The sequence below is a fragment of the Phyllobates terribilis genome, unplaced genomic scaffold (genome assembly GCF_046119375.1).
Source record: "Phyllobates terribilis strain yellow unplaced genomic scaffold, ASM4611937v1 Scaffold_160__1_contigs__length_4322635, whole genome shotgun sequence".
NCBI lineage: Eukaryota > Metazoa > Chordata > Amphibia > Anura > Dendrobatidae > Phyllobates > Phyllobates terribilis.
This window is the reverse complement of record NW_027362920.1, coordinates 3908247-3921150: the sequence shown is the minus strand read 5'-3', so window position 1 is coordinate 3921150 and position 12904 is coordinate 3908247. Positions and strand designations below refer to the sequence as shown.

Below are 12904 nucleotides of genomic sequence, written 5' to 3'. Positions count from 1 at the left end.
CTTCAGTCTGCTGCTGGACAGCCAGCAGCAGCAGCAGCAGGAGAGGTATGTAATCAGGAGCCCTCCTGCTAAGGGTAGACAGCTGCTCGTTCCACCCCACCCCCCGCCTTAATTGGTTCTCCTCCCTTCCAACGGTGTTGAGGCGGGTGGGAACAGCAGGGGGTGAAGGTGCTGTGTTTAAAGAGGTGGAGTTATGCAGATCTAAAACGCGTGGATTGCAGCAGCAGCAAGCCGAAAAGTGCAGGCATGTAAGGGATCTAGAGGTTGACAACATGTCTTCTTAACGGGAGTCCAGGAGCTCATCTCCACAAATGGACTTTTCAGGATCCTTGGGTGGCTCCGTAGTTTGAAACCAATTCTGGTTATCGCTTCTCGGCCTTTTGGCTAAGATCAAGTGTAGTATCTGTTCTTATCAGTTTAATATCTGATACGTCCCCTATCTGGGGACCATATATTAAATGGATTTTTAGAACAGGGAGATGGAAAAAGAGCTTGCTCTGTCCACTCCACGCATTGACCTGGTATTGCAGTATCTCCAGGACCGGTGCACCCCTTCTTTAATGCAGTTTCTAAAATCAGAAAGAATTGAATACAATGTTTTTTGTTCATTTTGCTTGTTTGTCGGATTTTGGGATGGACTCTTTGGCTTTGCTTTTCTTCTCCTCATTGGTTTTTTCATGTTCAAAGTTGCAGAAGCCAGATTACAAGCTCATTTTGGTTCAACTTCAGCAACTGTGCATTGCATTGCCATGTAATGTGATGCAATGCTATCTTTCTAGCTCTCCCTTTTTACTTCCTTTTGGATAAACAGACATATTAGGCAAGCATTTTGGAGCTTTCACCTAAATAACTACAGGTGGTGAGATAAGCTGCACAATATAATTGACCTTTCAGTATATTGTTGCACACACACCATCTATTTAGCAAATGCCCTTGTTATCAACAGCAGCCTTTTAAACTCACCTGAGCTAACAGGTATGTGCGCTGGTTACTCTGCTGCGCTTAAAATTTCTTTTTTGGTTTGCTACAATGCCTTTTCTGAAACGTTGTCTCCTTCTGCTGGAACACTGACTTCTTTCATTTAATGCCTGCAGACTATAAAAGAGAACCCAACCCAAAAAGTTTGGTTGATTAGTCTGTGGCATTCTGTTAAACTGTTGCTTATGGCGGTCTCTGTGAGCTTCTCAGCGACATTCAGCCAGCCAGGTATCCTGCCTGCAGTAGATGGAATGTGGCAATGGAACGCTGGCTGCGCGTGTCATAATAGGCTCTGAGCCTTTATATACCTGTGCACAGCAGCAGCCACCTTCAGTCTGCTGCTGGACAGCCAGCAGCAGCAGCAGCAGCAGGAGAGGTATGTAATCAGGAGCCCTCCTGCTAAGGGTAGACAGCTGCTCGTTCCACCCCACCCCCCGCCTTAATTGGTTCTCCTCCCTTCCAACGGTGTTGAGGCGGGTGGGAACAGCAGGGGGTGAAGGTGCTGTGTTTAAAGAGGTGGAGTTATGCAGATCTAAAACGCGTGGATTGCAGCAGCAGCAAGCCGAAAAGTGCAGGCATGTAAGGGATCTAGAGGTTGACAACATGTCTTCTTAACGGGAGTCCAGGAGCTCATCTCCACAAATGGACTTTTCAGGATCCTTGGGTGGCTCCGTAGTTTGAAACCAATTCTGGTTATCGCTTCTCGGCCTTTTGGCTAAGATCAAGTGTAGTATCTGTTCTTATCAGTTTAATATCTGATACGTCCCCTATCTGGGGACCATATATTAAATGGATTTTTAGAACAGGGAGATGGAAAAAGAGCTTGCTCTGTCCACTCCACGCATTGACCTGGTATTGCAGTATCTCCAGGACCGGTGCACCCCTTCTTTAATGCAGTTTCTAAAATCAGAAAGAATTGAATTCAATGTTTTTTGTTCATTTTGCTTGTTTGTCGGATTTTGGGATGGACTCTTTGGCTTTGCTTTTCTTCTCCTCATTGGTTTTTTCATGTTCAAAGTTGCAGAAGCCAGATTACAAGCTCATTTTGGTTCAACTTCAGCAACTGTGCATTGCATTGCCATGTAATGTGATGCAATGCTATCTTTCTAGCTCTCCCTTTTTACTTCCTTTTGGATAAACAGACATATTAGGCAAGCATTTTGGAGCTTTCACCTAAATAACTACAGGTGGTGAGATAAGCTGCACAATATAATTGACCTTTCAGTATATTGTTGCACACACACCATCTATTTAGCAAATGCCCTTGTTATCAACAGCAGCCTTTTAAACTCACCTGAGCTAACAGGTATGTGCGCTGGTTACTCTGCTGCGCTTAAAATTTCTTTTTTGGTTTGCTACAATGCCTTTTCTGAAACGTTGTCTCCTTCTGCTGGAACACTGACTTCTTTCATTTAATGCCTGCAGACTATAAAAGAGAACCCAACCCAAAAAGTTTGGTTGATTAGTCTGTGGCATTCTGTTAAACTGTTGCTTATGGCGGTCTCTGTGAGCTTCTCAGCGACATTCAGCCAGCCAGGTATCCTGCCTGCAGTAGATGGAATGTGGCAATGGAACGCTGGCTGCACGTGTCATAATAGGCTCTGAGCCTTTATATACCTGTGCACAGCAGCAGCCACCTTCAGTCTGCTGCTGGACAGCCAGCAGCAGCAGCAGCAGGAGAGGTATGTAATCAGGAGCCCTCCTGCTAAGGGTAGACAGCTGCTCGTTCCACCCCACCCCCCGCCTTAATTGGTTCTCCTCCCTTCCAACGGTGTTGAGGCGGGTGGGAACAGCAGGGGGTGAAGGTGCTGTGTTTAAAGAGGTGGAGTTATGCAGATCTAAAACGCGTGGATTGCAGCAGCAGCAAGCCGAAAAGTGCAGGCATGTAAGGGATCTAGAGGTTGACAACATGTCTTCTTAACGGGAGTCCAGGAGCTCATCTCCACAAATGGACTTTTCAGGATCCTTGGGTGGCTCCGTAGTTTGAAACCAATTCTGGTTATCGCTTCTCGGCCTTTTGGCTAAGATCAAGTGTAGTATCTGTTCTTATTAGTTTAATATCTGATACGTCCCCTATCTGGGGACCATATATTAAATGGATTTTTAGAACAGGGAGATGGAAAAAGAGCTTGCTCTGTCCACTCCACGCATTGACCTGGTATTGCAGTATCTCCAGGACCGGTGCACCCCTTCTTTAATGCAGTTTCTAAAATCAGAAAGAATTGAATTCAATGTTTTTTGTTCATTTTGCTTGTTTGTCGGATTTTGGGATGGACTCTTTGGCTTTGCTTTTCTTCTCCTCATTGGTTTTTTCATGTTCAAAGTTGCAGAAGCCAGATTACAAGCTCATTTTGGTTCAACTTCAGCAACTGTGCATTGCATTGCCATGTAATGTGATGCAATGCTATCTTTCTAGCTCTCCCTTTTTACTTCCTTTTGGATAAACAGACATATTAGGCAAGCATTTTGGAGCTTTCACCTAAATAACTACAGGTGGTGAGATAAGCTGCACAATATAATTGACCTTTCAGTATATTGTTGCACACACACCATCTATTTAGCAAATGCCCTTGTTATCAACAGCAGCCTTTTAAACTCACCTGAGCTAACAGGTATGTGCGCTGGTTACTCTGCTGCGCTTAAAATTTCTTTTTTGGTTTGCTACAATGCCTTTTCTGAAACGTTGTCTCCTTCTGCTGGAACACTGACTTCTTTCATTTAATGCCTGCAGACTATAAAAGAGAACCCAACCCAAAAAGTTTGTTTGATTAGTCTGTGGCATTCTGTTAAACTGTTGCTTATGGCGGTCTCTGTGAGCTTCTCAGCGACATTCAGCCAGCCAGGTATCCTGCCTGCAGTAGATGGAATGTGGCAATGGAACGCTGGCTGCGCGTGTCATAATAGGCTCTGAGCCTTTATATACCTGTGCACAGCAGCAGCCACCTTCAGTTTGCTGCTGGACAGCCAGCAGCAGCAGCAGGAGAGGTATGTAATCAGGAGCCCTCCTGCTAAGGGTAGACAGCTGCTCGTTCCACCCCACCCCCCGCCTTAATTGGTTCTCCTCCCTTCCAACGGTGTTGAGGCGGGTGGGAACAGCAGGGGGTGAAGGTGCTGTGTTTAAAGAGGTGGAGTTATGCAGATCTAAAACGCGTGGATTGCAGCAGCAGCAAGCCGAAAAGTGCAGGCATGTAAGGGATCTAGAGGTTGACAACATGTCTTCTTAACGGGAGTCCAGGAGCTCATCTCCACAAATGGACTTTTCAGGATCCTTGGGTGGCTCCGTAGTTTGAAACCAATTCTGGTTATCGCTTCTCGGCCTTTTGGCTAAGATCAAGTGTAGTATCTTTCGAAAAGGCAGTTTTGTCCTTGGGCTGCCCTAGTAAATTGATGCATATTACACACTGGTTTGGTGCACTTGTTAGTACGCCAGGTGGCTCATAGAGTTATCTGATGGAAAACATGGCCCTCCAGGATCGAAGTCACTAGGCTGGGTAAGTGTGAGGGCTTTGGAGCAATGTGCCCCAGGAGTAGGCGCCCTGGTGGGAGTCCAAGCTTACTGTGACTGGGAACCCCAGAAAGACTTGGCTTCGTAGCACGCCGCACCTTTGCCAATCATACTTTCTGAGCAACCCCCCCTATTCCTGGCCTCCGGGCTAGGAAGGGGAATTTTTATAAACCCGGTCGGAGGTCCGGTCAGCTTTGGGCTGAGAAACCAACACAGGCTCCAGCTCCACTAGGGTGGCAGCCTAGATGGAAGCTGGGAGCACGAAAACGGCTCTTCTCCGGCTTCGGCTAGGGAGAGCATCGGAGATCCCTGACCCTCGCTGTGGCCTTCTGGCTCGGAGGGATGGGGATGGTTTATTGGGGACCCTCTCCTCCGGGAAGGGTCCACATGAATCCTCGCCTCGTGCGCTGTTTTGGTGTGACTTCGGTCACATTTTTCAGTGCCTTGGATGCAGCTTCAATCAAAAAAAATCTGTTCTTATCAGTTTAATATCTGATACGTCCCCTATCTGGGTACCATATATTAAATGGATTTTTAGAACAGGGAGATGGAAAAAGAGCTTGCTCTGTCCACTCCACGCATTGACCTGGTATTGCAGTATCTCCAGGACCGGTGCACCCCTTCTTTAATGCAGTTTCTAAAATCAGAAAGAATTGAATTCAATGTTTTTTGTTCATTTTGCTTGTTTGTCGGATTTTGGGATGGACTCTTTGGCTTTGCTTTTCTTCTCCTCATTGGATTTTTCATGTTCAAAGTTGCAGAAGCCAGATTACAAGCTCATTTTGGTTCAACTTCAGCAACTGTGCATTGCATTGCCATGTAATGTGATGCAATGCTATCTTTCTAGCTCTCCCTTTTTACTTCCTTTTGGATAAACAGACATATTAGGCAAGCATTTTGGAGCTTTCACCTAAATAACTACAGGTGGTGAGATAAGCTGCACAATATAATTGACCTTTCAGTATATTGTTGCACACACACCATCTATTTAGCAAATGCCCTTGTTATCAACAGCAGCCTTTTAAACTCACCTGAGCTAACAGGTATGTGCGCTGGTTACTCTGCTGCGCTTAAAATTTCTTTTTTGGTTTGCTACAATGCCTTTTCTGAAACGTTGTCTCCTTCTGCTGGAACACTGACTTCTTTCATTTAATGCCTGCAGACTATAAAAGAGAACCCAACCCAAAAAGTTTGGTTGATTAGTCTGTGGCATTCTGTTAAACTGTTGCTTATGGCGGTCTCTGTGAGCTTCTCAGCGACATTCAGCCAGCCAGGTATCCTGCCTGCAGTAGATGGAATGTGGCAATGGAACGCTGGCTGCGCGTGTCATAATAGGCTCTGAGCCTTTATATACCTGTGCACAGCAGCAGCCACCTTCAGTCTGCTGCTGGACAGCCAGCAGCAGCAGCAGCAGGAGAGGTATGTAATCAGGAGCCCTCCTGCTAAGGGTAGACAGCTGCTCGTTCCACCCCACCCCCCGCCTTAATTGGTTCTCCTCCCTTCCAACGGTGTTGAGGCGGGTGGGAACAGCAGGGGGTGAAGGTGCTGTGTTTAAAGAGGTGGAGTTATGCAGATCTAAAACGCGTGGATTGCAGCAGCAGCAAGCCGAAAAGTGCAGGCATGTAAGGGATCTAGAGGTTGACAACATGTCTTCTTAACGGGAGTCCAGGAGCTCATCTCCACAAATGGACTTTTCAGGATCCTTGGGTGGCTCCGTAGTTTGAAACCAATTCTGGTTATCGCTTCTCGGCCTTTTGGCTAAGATCAAGTGTAGTATCTGTTCTTATTAGTTTAATATCTGATACGTCCCCTATCTGGGGACCATATATTAAATGGATTTTTAGAACAGGGAGATGGAAAAAGAGCTTGCTCTGTCCACTCCACGCATTGACCTGGTATTGCAGTATCTCCAGGACCAGTGCACCCCTTCTTTAATGCAGTTTCTAAAATCAGAAAGAATTGAATTCAATGTTTTTTGTTCATTTTGCTTGTTTGTCGGATTTTGGGATGGACTCTTTGGCTTTGCTTTTCTTCTCCTCATTGGATTTTTCATGTTCAAAGTTGCAGAAGCCAGATTACAAGCTCATTTTGGTTCAACTTCAGCAACTGTGCATTGCATTGCCATGTAATGTGATGCAATGCTATCTTTCTAGCTCTCCCTTTTTACTTCCTTTTGGATAAACAGACATATTAGGCAAGCATTTTGGAGCTTTCACCTAAATAACTACAGGTGGTGAGATAAGCTGCACAATATAATTGACCTTTCAGTATATTGTTGCACACACACCATCTATTTAGCAAATGCCCTTGTTATCAACAGCAGCCTTTTAAACTCACCTGAGCTAACAGGTATGTGCGCTGGTTACTCTGCTGCGCTTAAAATTTCTTTTTTGGTTTGCTACAATGCCTTTTCTGAAACGTTGTCTCCTTCTGCTGGAACACTGACTTCTTTCATTTAATGCCTGCAGACTATAAAAGAGAACCCAACCCAAAAAGTTTGGTTGATTAGTCTGTGGCATTCTGTTAAACTGTTGCTTATGGCGGTCTCTGTGAGCTTCTCAGCGACATTCAGCCAGCCAGGTATCCTGCCTGCAGTAGATGGAATGTGGCAATGGAACGCTGGCTGCGCGTGTCATAATAGGCTCTGAGCCTTTATATACCTGTGCACAGCAGCAGCCACCTTCAGTCTGCTGCTGGACAGCCAGCAGCAGCAGCAGCAGGAGAGGTATGTAATCAGGAGCCCTCCTGCTAAGGGTAGACAGCTGCTCGTTCCACCCCACCCCCCGCCTTAATTGGTTCTCCTCCCTTCCAACGGTGTTGAGGCGGGTGGGAACAGCAGGGGGTGAAGGTGCTGTGTTTAAAGAGGTGGAGTTATGCAGATCTAAAACGCGTGGATTGCAGCAGCAGCAAGCCGAAAAGTGCAGGCATGTAAGGGATCTAGAGGTTGACAACATGTCTTCTTAACGGGAGTCCAGGAGCTCATCTCCACAAATGGACTTTTCAGGATCCTTGGGTGGCTCCGTAGTTTGAAACCAATTCTGGTTATCGCTTCTCGGCCTTTTGGCTAAGATCAAGTGTAGTATCTGTTCTTATCAGTTTAATATCTGATACGTCCCCTATCTGGGGACCATATATTAAATGGATTTTTAGAACAGGGAGATGGAAAAAGAGCTTGCTCTGTCCACTCCACGCATTGACCTGGTATTGCAGTATCTCCAGGACCGGTGCACCCCTTCTTTAATGCAGTTTCTAAAATCAGAAAGAATTGAATTCAATGTTTTTTGTTCATTTTGCTTGTTTGTCGGATTTTGGGATGGACTCTTTGGCTTTGCTTTTCTTCTCCTCATTGGATTTTTCATGTTCAAAGTTGCAGAAGCCAGATTACAAGCTCATTTTGGTTCAACTTCAGCAACTGTGCATTGCATTGCCATGTAATGTGATGCAATGCTATCTTTCTAGCTCTCCCTTTTTACTTCCTTTTGGATAAACAGACATATTAGGCAAGCATTTTGGAGCTTTCACCTAAATAACTACAGGTGGTGAGATAAGCTGCACAATATAATTGACCTTTCAGTATATTGTTGCACACACACCATCTATTTAGCAAATGCCCTTGTTATCAACAGCAGCCTTTTAAACTCACCTAAGCTAACAGGTATGTGCGCTGGTTACTCTGCTGCGCTTAAAATTTCTTTTTTGGTTTGCTACAATGCCTTTTCTGAAACGTTGTCTCCTTCTGCTGGAACACTGACTTCTTTCATTTAATGCCTGCAGACTATAAAAGAGAACCCAACCCAAAAAGTTTGGTTGATTAGTCTGTGGCATTCTGTTAAACTGTTGCTTATGGCGGTCTCTGTGAGCTTCTCAGCGACATTCAGCCAGCCAGGTATCCTGCCTGCAGTAGATGGAATGTGGCAATGGAACGCTGGCTGCGCGTGTCATAATAGGCTCTGAGCCTTTATATACCTGTGCACAGCAGCAGCCACCTTCAGTCTGCTGCTGGACAGCCAGCAGCAGCAGCAGCAGGAGAGGTATGTAATCAGGAGCCCTCCTGCTAAGGGTAGACAGCTGCTCGTTCCACCCCACCCCCCGCCTTAATTGGTTCTCCTCCCTTCCAACGGTGTTGAGGCGGGTGGGAACAGCAGGGGGTGAAGGTGCTGTGTTTAAAGAGGTGGAGTTATGCAGATCTAAAACGCGTGGATTGCAGCAGCAGCAAGCCGAAAAGTGCAGGCATGTAAGGGATCTAGAGGTTGACAACATGTCTTCTTAACGGGAGTCCAGGAGCTCATCTCCACAAATGGACTTTTCAGGATCCTTGGGTGGCTCCGTAGTTTGAAACCAATTCTGGTTATCGCTTCTCGGCCTTTTGGCTAAGATCAAGTGTAGTATCTGTTCTTATCAGTTTAATATCTGATACGTCCCCTATCTGGGGACCATATATTAAATGGATTTTTAGAACAGGGAGATGGAAAAAGAGCTTGCTCTGTCCACTCCACGCATTGACCTGGTATTGCAGTATCTCCAGGACCGGTGCACCCCTTCTTTAATGCAGTTTCTAAAATCAGAAAGAATTGAATTCAATGTTTTTTGTTCATTTTGCTTGTTTGTCGGATTTTGGGATGGACTCTTTGGCTTTGCTTTTCTTCTCCTCATTGGATTTTTCATGTTCAAAGTTGCAGAAGCCAGATTACAAGCTCATTTTGGTTCAACTTCAGCAACTGTGCATTGCATTGCCATGTAATGTGATGCAATGCTATCTTTCTAGCTCTCCCTTTTTACTTCCTTTTGGATAAACAGACATATTAGGCAAGCATTTTGGAGCTTTCACCTAAATAACTACAGGTGGTGAGATAAGCTGCACAATATAATTGACCTTTCAGTATATTGTTGCACACACACCATCTATTTAGCAAATGCCCTTGTTATCAACAGCAGCCTTTTAAACTCACCTGAGCTAACAGGTATGTGCGCTGGTTACTCTGCTGCGCTTAAAATTTCTTTTTTGGTTTGCTACAATGCCTTTTCTGAAACGTTGTCTCCTTCTGCTGGAACACTGACTTCTTTCATTTAGTGCCTGCAGACTATAAAAGAGAACCCAACCCAAAAAGTTTGGTTGATTAGTCTGTGGCATTCTGTTAAACTGTTGCTTATGGCGGTCTCTGTGAGCTTCTCAGCGACATTCAGCCAGCCAGGTATCCTGCCTGCAGTAGATGGAATGTGGCAATGGAACGCTGGCTGCGCGTGTCATAATAGGCTCTGAGCCTTTATATACCTGTGCACAGCAGCAGCCACCTTCAGTCTGCTGCTGGACAGCCAGCAGCAGCAGCAGCAGGAGAGGTATGTAATCAGGAGCCCTCCTGCTAAGGGTAGACAGCTGCTCGTTCCACCCCACCCCCCGCCTTAATTGGTTCTCCTCCCTTCCAACGGTGTTGAGGCGGGTGGGAACAGCAGGGGGTGAAGGTGCTGTGTTTAAAGAGGTGGAGTTATGCAGATCTAAACGCGTGGATTGCAGCAGCAGCAAGCCGAAAAGTGCAGGCATGTAAGGGATCTAGAGGTTGACAACATGTCTTCTTAACGGGAGTCCAGGAGCTCATCTCCACAAATGGACTTTTCAGGATCCTTGGGTGGCTCCGTAGTTTGAAACCAATTCTGGTTATCGCTTCTCGGCCTTTTGGCTAAGATCAAGTGTAGTATCTGTTCTTATCAGTTTAATATCTGATACGTCCCCTATCTGGGGACCATATATTAAATGGATTTTTAGAACAGGGAGATGGAAAAAGAGCTTGCTCTGTCCACTCCACGCATTGACCTGGTATTGCAGTATCTCCAGGACCGGTGCACCCCTTCTTTAATGCAGTTTCTAAAATCAGAAAGAATTGAATTCAATGTTTTTTGTTCATTTTGCTTGTTTGTCGGATTTTGGGATGGACTCTTTGGCTTTGCTTTTCTTCTCCTCATTGGATTTTTCATGTTCAAAGTTGCAGAAGCCAGATTACAAGCTCATTTTGGTTCAACTTCAGCAACTGTGCATTGCATTGCCATGTAATGTGATGCAATGCTATCTTTCTAGCTCTCCCTTTTTACTTCCTTTTGGATAAACAGACATATTAGGCAAGCATTTTGGAGCTTTCACCTAAATAACTACAGGTGGTGAGATAAGCTGCACAATATAATTGACCTTTCAGTATATTGTTGCACACACACCATCTATTTAGCAAATGCCCTTGTTATCAACAGCAGCCTTTTAAACTCACCTGAGCTAACAGGTATGTGCGCTGGTTACTCTGCTGCGCTTAAAATTTCTTTTTTGGTTTGCTACAATGCCTTTTCTGAAACGTTGTCTCCTTCTGCTGGAACACTGACTTCTTTCATTTAATGCCTGCAGACTATAAAAGAGAACCCAACCCAAAAAGTTTGGTTGATTAGTCTGTGGCATTCTGTTAAACTGTTGCTTATGGCGGTCTCTGTGAGCTTCTCAGCGACATTCAGCCAGCCAGGTATCCTGCCTGCAGTAGATGGAATGTGGCAATGGAACGCTGGCTGCGCGTGTCATAATAGGCTCTGAGCCTTTATATACCTGTGCACAGCAGCAGCCACCTTCAGTCTGCTGCTGGACAGCCAGCAGCAGCAGCAGCAGGAGAGGTATGTAATCAGGAGCCCTCCTGCTAAGGGTAGACAGCTGCTCGTTCCACCCCACCCCCCGCCTTAATTGGTTCTCCTCCCTTCCAACGGTGTTGAGGCGGGTGGGAACAGCAGGGGGTGAAGGTGCTGTGTTTAAAGAGGTGGAGTTATGCAGATCTAAAACGCGTGGATTGCAGCAGCAGCAAGCCGAAAAGTGCAGGCATGTAAGGGATCTAGAGGTTGACAACATGTCTTCTTAACGGGAGTCCAGGAGCTCATCTCCACAAATGGACTTTTCAGGATCCTTGGGTGGCTCCGTAGTTTGAAACCAATTCTGGTTATCGCTTCTCGGCCTTTTGGCTAAGATCAAGTGTAGTATCTGTTCTTATCAGTTTAATATCTGATACGTCCCCTATCTGGGGACCATATATTAAATGGATTTTTAGAACAGGGAGATGGAAAAAGAGCTTGCTCTGTCCACTCCACGCATTGACCTGGTATTGCAGTATCTCCAGGACCGGTGCACCCCTTCTTTAATGCAGTTTCTAAAATCAGAAAGAATTGAATTCAATGTTTTTTGTTCATTTTGCTTGTTTGTCGGATTTTGGGATGGACTCTTTGGCTTTGCTTTTCTTCTCCTCATTGGATTTTTCATGTTCAAAGTTGCAGAAGCCAGATTACAAGCTCATTTTGGTTCAACTTCAGCAACTGTGCATTGCATTGCCATGTAATGTGATGCAATGCTATCTTTCTAGCTCTCCCTTTTTACTTCCTTTTGGATAAACAGACATATTAGGCAAGCATTTTGGAGCTTTCACCTAAATAACTACAGGTGGTGAGATAAGCTGCACAATATAATTGACCTTTCAGTATATTGTTGCACACACACCATCTATTTAGCAAATGCCCTTGTTATCAACAGCAGCCTTTTAAACTCACCTGAGCTAACAGGTATCTGCGCTGGTTACTCTGCTGCGCTTAAAATTTCTTTTTTGGTTTGCTACAATGCCTTTTCTGAAACGTTGTCTCCTTCTGCTGGAACACTGACTTCTTTCATTTAATGCCTGCAGACTATAAAAGAGAACCCAACCCAAAAAGTTTGGTTGATTAGTCTGTGGCATTCTGTTAAACTGTTGCTTATGGCGGTCTCTGTGAGCTTCTCAGCGACATTCAGCCAGCCAGGTATCCTGCCTGCAGTAGATGGAATGTGGCAATGGAACGCTGGCTGCGCGTGTCATAATAGGCTCTGAGCCTTTATATACCTGTGCACAGCAGCAGCCACCTTCAGTCTGCTGCTGGACAGCCAGCAGCAGCAGCAGCAGGAGAGGTATGTAATCAGGAGCCCTCCTGCTAAGGGTAGACAGCTGCTCGTTCCACCCCACCCCCCGCCTTAATTGGTTCTCCTCCCTTCCAACGGTGTTGAGGCGGGTGGGAACAGCAGGGGGTGAAGGTGCTGTGTTTAAAGAGGTGGAGTTATGCAGATCTAAAACGCGTGGATTGCAGCAGCAGCAAGCCGAAAAGTGCAGGCATGTAAGGGATCTAGAGGTTGACAACATGTCTTCTTAACGGGAGTCCAGGAGCTCATCTCCACAAATGGACTTTTCAGGATCCTTGGGTGGCTCTGTAGTTTGAAACCAATTCTGGTTATCGCTTCTCGGCCTTTTGGCTAAGATCAAGTGTAGTATCTTTTGAAAAGGCGGTTTTGGATGTTGGCCGCCCTAGTAGATTGATACATTATGCACACTGGGGTTTAGGCGCTTGTTAGTACGCCAGGTGGCTAATATAGTCATCTGGTGGAAA

At 45.6% G+C, this 12904-nt stretch overlaps 9 non-coding genes and 2 pseudogenes across 9 annotated transcripts; all 11 read left to right on the top strand.

Annotated features, from left to right (window-relative positions):
* The first annotated feature begins 364 nt into the window (after positions 1 to 364).
* LOC141207779 (U2 spliceosomal RNA) lies at positions 365 to 555 on the top strand. Its single transcript, XR_012278103.1, has one exon. It is a non-coding gene; the product is annotated as a U2 spliceosomal RNA (small nuclear RNA).
* Positions 556 to 1673: 1118 nt separating this feature from the next.
* On the top strand, positions 1674 to 1864 carry LOC141207778 (U2 spliceosomal RNA). Its single transcript, XR_012278102.1, has one exon. It is a non-coding gene; the product is annotated as a U2 spliceosomal RNA (small nuclear RNA).
* A 1115-nt stretch (positions 1865 to 2979) lies between these two features.
* LOC141207160 (U2 spliceosomal RNA) lies at positions 2980 to 3170 on the top strand. The gene has a single exon (XR_012277582.1). It is a non-coding gene; the product is annotated as a U2 spliceosomal RNA (small nuclear RNA).
* Positions 3171 to 4282: 1112 nt separating this feature from the next.
* Positions 4283 to 4398, top strand: LOC141207371 (U2 spliceosomal RNA; annotated as a pseudogene).
* Positions 4399 to 4922: 524 nt separating this feature from the next.
* LOC141207278 (U2 spliceosomal RNA) lies at positions 4923 to 5106 on the top strand. Its single transcript, XR_012277695.1, has one exon. It is a non-coding gene; the product is annotated as a U2 spliceosomal RNA (small nuclear RNA).
* A 1115-nt stretch (positions 5107 to 6221) lies between these two features.
* On the top strand, positions 6222 to 6412 carry LOC141207132 (U2 spliceosomal RNA). Its single transcript, XR_012277555.1, has one exon. It is a non-coding gene; the product is annotated as a U2 spliceosomal RNA (small nuclear RNA).
* Positions 6413 to 7527: 1115 nt separating this feature from the next.
* On the top strand, positions 7528 to 7718 carry LOC141207777 (U2 spliceosomal RNA). Its single transcript, XR_012278101.1, has one exon. It is a non-coding gene; the product is annotated as a U2 spliceosomal RNA (small nuclear RNA).
* A 1115-nt stretch (positions 7719 to 8833) lies between these two features.
* On the top strand, positions 8834 to 9024 carry LOC141207776 (U2 spliceosomal RNA). Its single transcript, XR_012278100.1, has one exon. It is a non-coding gene; the product is annotated as a U2 spliceosomal RNA (small nuclear RNA).
* Positions 9025 to 10138: 1114 nt separating this feature from the next.
* On the top strand, positions 10139 to 10329 carry LOC141207775 (U2 spliceosomal RNA). Its single transcript, XR_012278099.1, has one exon. It is a non-coding gene; the product is annotated as a U2 spliceosomal RNA (small nuclear RNA).
* Positions 10330 to 11444: 1115 nt separating this feature from the next.
* On the top strand, positions 11445 to 11635 carry LOC141207774 (U2 spliceosomal RNA). Its single transcript, XR_012278098.1, has one exon. It is a non-coding gene; the product is annotated as a U2 spliceosomal RNA (small nuclear RNA).
* Positions 11636 to 12750: 1115 nt separating this feature from the next.
* Positions 12751 to 12842, top strand: LOC141207374 (U2 spliceosomal RNA; annotated as a pseudogene).
* The last annotated feature ends 62 nt before the right edge of the window (positions 12843 to 12904 follow it).